The sequence below is a fragment of the Podarcis vaucheri genome (assembly GCF_965113315.1).
Source record: "Podarcis vaucheri genome assembly, chromosome: 5".
NCBI lineage: Eukaryota > Metazoa > Chordata > Lepidosauria > Squamata > Lacertidae > Podarcis > Podarcis vaucheri.
In genome coordinates, this window is record NC_138763.1 from 25517979 (window position 1) to 25524013 (window position 6035).

The following is a 6035-nucleotide window of genomic DNA, read 5'->3' on the forward strand; positions in this document are numbered from 1 at the left end:
AGATCAGCTGACGCAGGGATGACGTATAATAAGAGAGACGGAAGAGGTGGGACTTTACTCAGAGCAACACTATTATCTAAGAGAGACAGCATTTATACGTCTCTCTCTGTGAATATTGAATAAAAGACTTGGCAAGAACTCTTCTTGGTTATCTACTTCTTGGCTGCCACCGTGGGCAGGATCGGATTCCTTGAAGCCTTACAGGTATACTTTCCCATATCTTTTCTCCGAATCACATAGAAGCTGCAGACCCTCAGAGTCCCTGTTTTCCAGGGATAGTCCCGGATTTAGAGGAGCCATCTCAGTCGACGGTGTGTGGCCCCAGGCCCCCTCAATCGAAGTCTTAGAAGTCTTAGAAAGTTGTGGAGTGCCCTGAGATCAATGGATGCAGGGCGGTAAACAAATTTAATAAATGAATGAATGAATGAATAATAAAGTTGAGGTCGTTCAAATCTGTTTCAGTTTTTTTTAACTTTCATATGTAAGTAATTTTCTTGATTTTACTGCCTGTTTGTTTTTATAGTCAAGTTATGTATGAATTTTATGGCATAAAATAATAAATAAATCAGTCCTTATGGGACCCAAGTGAACAAACTAGCTTGACCCCTTAATTTAGGCTAATATGTTTGCATAATTCAACGCTCAGATCCGTATCACTTCAGGTTGTTTTTGCACGGAAGAGCCAATCCGCTCACTTACCTTACTGCAGCTTTCGCCAACCTATTATTATTATTTTTTAAATAATATTTATTAGAGGTTTAAAGATTACAGAAAAAAGAAGAAAGAAACAATGAAAAGTTAAACAAAACAAATCAATACCTTACAATACATCAAAAAAAGTAAAACCAAAAACAATACAGCAAAACAACAAGAAAAACAAAAATATTTAAAAACACATCCAATATTTCCATATCTTTATCTTTCGTTTACCTGTTTCATCGACCTCCTCACACCTCCCTTTTTTGTATTCTAGTTCAATTAGCTATTTCAGCAAATCCTTTCCATCTTTCTCAATTTTTGTTCTATAATTTATCTTAACACAATCTAACCTTAAATTTTCCACTTTGGCCCATTAACAATCTATTTTTACTTAATTCTTTATAACATTTCTGCTAAAGCCATATAACTTCATTCCAGCATCCTTCTAACATTCATTAATTTTGCAATATTTCTGTAAACATACTTTAAATTTTTTCCAATCTTCTTCCACCAACTCTTCTCCCTGGTCTCGGATTCTGCCAGTCATTTCTGCCAATTCCATGTAGTCCATCAGCTTCATCTGCCATTCTTCCCGGGTGGGTAGATCTTGTGTCTTCCAATGCTTTGCGATAAGTATTCTTGCTGCTGTTGTAGCATACATAAAGAAAATTCTATCCTTCTTTGGCACCAATTGGCCGACCATGCCCAGGAGAAAGGCCTCTGGTTTCTTCAGGAAGGTATATTTAAATACCTTTTTCATTTCATTATAAATCATCTCCCAGAAAGTCTTAATCCTTGGGCATGTCCACCAAAGGTGAAACAATGTACCTTCAGTCTCATTACATTTCCAGCATTTATTATCGGGCAAATGGTAGATTTTTGCAAGCTTGACTGGTGTTATGTACCTCCTATAGATCATTTTCATTAGATTCTCTTTTAAGGCATTGCATGCCGTAAACCTCATACCTGTGGTCCATAACTGTTCCCAGTCAACTATCATAATGTTATGTCCAACATCTTGTGCCCATTTAATCATAGCAGATTTCACCGTTTCATCCTGAGTATTCCATTTCAACAGCAAGTTATACATTCTTGACAAATTCTTAACTTTGGGGTCTAACAATTCTGTTTCCAATTTTGATTTTTCCACCTGGAAGCCAAGTTTTTTGTCCAAATTATATGCCTCCATTATCTGATAATAATGGAGCCAGTTTCACACTCTGTTTTTTTTTAATTTTTCAAAACTCTGCAGTTTTAATCTGTCTCCCTCTTGTTCCAGAATTTCCCAATACTTCGACCATTTGGCCTCCATATTGAGTTTTTTTCTGAGCCTTTGCTTCCATTGGTGACAACCATCTTGGGGTTTTATTTTCTAGCAAGTCCTTATATCTTATCCAGACATTAAACAGTGCTTTTCTGACAATATGGTTTTTAAACGCTTTATGTGCTTTAACCTTATCATACCACAGATATGCATGCCCAGCTTTCGCCAACCTAGTGCCCTCCATATGTTTCCAACTGGCCAGAGCTGAAGGGAGTTATAGCCCAAAACATCTGGATGGCAACAGGCAGGCAAAGGCTGGCTTATTTGTGATCAGCACTGAATTTCGAGGATGGGTAAGGTCGTGACTGTACTCCCCTAAGAGCACTCCCGGCAAATTCCATGCAGGGGGTGCAAAACACAATCAAATACCCGCTAAATAATAATATAAAAAACTGGCTCTTGGATAGAATCACAGGTGAGTCATACAGTTACATGCGACAAGGAAGCATTGCTAAATTGGCCAGTGTGCTACAGGTGGAGTAGCAATACCTGAAGAAGGGTGAAGGAGGTTTCTTGCTATAGCTTCATTTATTTTGACATACATAAATTTAATGACTATCTCTTTTCAATTTACCCCCCCTGGCTGGATGAAGAGCTGAGTACAGTTTCCCTGTCTCTAAAACCAATTAATTGTGATGACCTTGGAAGGCAGTTTCTGGTTATAGTACTTCTTGATGACTAACTGGCATTTCTGCTGTTATGCTGATTGTAGTGATTTCGACATCAGTCAGAGGAAATAGTTCAGTGTTTCCAGCCTCTGAAATTTAATATTGAAATATTAGATTTGCACAAGACACAGCATTAGTCATAACCGAACGACAACACACTTCCCCCCCAAATGTGAGTATGTCTGCTCAGAAATAAGTCCTATTCAGTTCAATGGGACTTACTCCCAGGAAATCCTTACCGGTGCTTTTGCTACATGGTGATTCATGAATAAGAGAATAGCCAAAACAGACAGCCAACTGAAAACAGGTGCATGAACAAATAACACATTTTCCTTATACCATCGAAGTTTTCCTCTTCCGGGGGGGAAAATGACAATGGAATATATGCGCTTTTCGCATCAATACATTCACTGTTTTAACTTTTGCCATTTGTCACACTCTTCCTGCAAATTGTCATTTTACAGTTCGATGTTGAAATCCACATTTATTCATTCAAGAAATTCAGATCTGCTGTTCTGCTTCACAAGGGAGTTGCTTAAATCACAATCACAAAAACAACAAATTAAACGTTGGAGCACAAATTATCAAACAAAAACAGCAGCACAAAGCACATGATACAGCTGCTCCCTACCTCAGAAATGGGGTATCTGTGTGTCCCGTCCCCCCCTCCCCCAGTACGAGTTGGATTCCAACTCCGAACAGCCTAGATCCAAATACCAAGATTGTTATTACACCTAGTTGAGGTTTCATTATATGGAGGAAGCAGAGGTTGCCTGGGAGCAAATATAGCAGTTAGCTAAGCTTTCATTAGAGGAATATGTAGCAAAACCTCTTAGAACAAGGCTTCTCCGGCCTCATTACTTGCATTTGTTGTTGTTGTTGTTGTTTAGTCGTTTAGTCGTGTCCGACTCTTCGTCACCCCATGGACCAGAGCACGCCAGGCACTCCTGTCTTCCACTGCCTCCCGCAGTATGGTCAGACTCATGTTTGTAGCTTCGAGAACACTATCCAACCCTCTCTTCCTCTGTTGTCCCCTTCTCCTTGTGCCCTCCATCTTTTCCAACATCAGGGTCTTTTCCAGGGAGTCTTCTCTTCTCATGAGGTGGCCAAAGTACTGGAGCCTCAGCTTCAGGATCTGTCCTTCCAGTGAGCACTCAGGGCTGATTTCCTTCAGAATGGATAGGTCTGATCTTCTTGCAGTCCATGGGACTCTCAAGAGTGTCCTCCAGCAACATAATTCAAAAGCATCAATTCTTTGGCGATCAGCCTTCTTTACTTGAATACTCACAATGTGAAAGACCCAGACTATCCATGTAAGATATCTTAATGTAAGATACAGTGGTACCTCAGGTTACAGGCGCTTCCGGTTACTGACGCTTCAGGTTACAGACTCCACTAACCCAGAAGTAATACCTCGGGTTAAGATCTTTGCTGCAGGATGAGAACAGAAATCGTGCGCTGGCTCTGCGGCGGCAGCGGGAGGCCCCATTAGCTAAAGTGGTACCTCAGGTTAAGAACAGTTTCAGGTTAACAACGGACCTCCAGAATGAATTAAATTCTTAACCTGAGGTACCACTGTATCTTTGAAGCACCTCTTCCTCCCTTTGCTGAGACACAGGAGTACTGCATAGATTTCTGGACTAAATTTGGCAATAAAGTTTTGCACTGCAGGTGTGTGCTCGTGTAATAACCATATTAAAAATGCCGAGTGTCCTTTGATCGAGATGTTCTTCTAAGCATTTCTTATCAGTTGCATATCAGTTAAAAACGCCCAGCCAAAACAGCTGCTCTTTCCGCTCCTCTCCTCCAATTAAAATATATGGTTTTTAAGCGCATATAGAAATAAAACAAACAAAACAGGTATGCTCCTTGCGTGTATGGGGCAATTAAAGTTAACTGCTGAGCCAACTGCCTTTGCAATTTAAAAACTATTCAAGTTGTGGGTTTTTTGTGTGTGTGTTTTTTAATGAAAACTAGAACAGACCATGGAACTCAAGAACAAGAAGCCATACTTGTCGCCATCGTCACCAGGAAGTCCAATGCAAACCCCTTACGACCTGCTGCTAAAACGAAGACTTTCCCCTCCATTTTAGTTGGGGGCTGAATATAAACTTGCTCTAAACTGGGACGCAGGAGTGTTTGTGTGTGATATCCTGTACTCTGCATAGGAAAATCTGGTATATATTTTTTAGTTAACATGCATGTTTCATTGGCACAATATTGTGCCAACAAGAATGAATCTGGCCCACTGACTGGACCTAGGATTCTGCCTCTGCCAACGATATAGTTGCTTATAGATTTGTTGGACTTGATTCTTGAAACATAGAAACATTTTTCCCCTGCCACTGGAAATTCAGCACAAGATGGAGTGGGGGGGGGGTTTGCATTTCCCCCAGGACCGGAAATTCTTATATCTTAAAACAGCTTGAACAGGTAGATTAAAATGTCCAGAATGAACTGATGAACTGGACATTCTGAGTTGTGCTTCAGTATTTATGGGTGGTGGCTCCCTGCTTGTGGAATAATACCTTTAATTAAGCTGTTGGCTAATTAAACAATCAATGGCATTTTAAATGTGATTGTATGGTGGGTTATTGGGGTTTATGTATTTTGTGTTCCCATTTTGCATTTTTATGCTTTAAACCACCCTTTGATCTTCGGATGACGGGCGGAATATAAATTTAATAAATAAATAGGTAAATATTTACTTTATAGACTGCTCCTAATGTCTGTGCTGTGGAAGAGACAGCCAAGTCAACTGCTGGTTAAGATCAGTAGAAACAGCAGGTCCAGTGCAGGTCTATGCGCATATTATCTTGGAAGTAAATCCCATTGTGTCCAGTGGGGATCCTGCACGGATCCGTGCGCTCCTTATCACATTTTCTTTGGAAAGCCTCCTTCAGAAGACAAGAATAATTGCCCTGCTGGTCAGGCCGGCGGCCCACCTAATCCAGCGAGGTTTCCCAGCAACTGGTATTCAAAAGCACTGCTTCCTCCAGCTTCTTGGAGGTACAACACAGAGAGAAGCAGCGCGCTCTGTTGTGGACCTATTATTGGCTCGGGCGAAGAAGTGAGTTCCATGCCCAGCAGATGGCGGGCCGGAGCGCCTATCCTGGCTCTGGTGCGCCATTGAACAATAGAGTGAAGAAGCTTCCATGTGCGCGCGTGCCCATCTCCACTCCCCCTTTTTTCTCTCGCCTTCAGCGGCCGCTGTTTTTTTTTTTTTTAATTTTAATTTTAGAGGAGGGGCGGTGCCTCCGCGAGAATCTCCAGGAGCAGATTGTGGCGGGGGGAAGGAGAGAAAGGGGGCACCGATTTCTTCCTCGCTCCCGCCCATTCTCTCT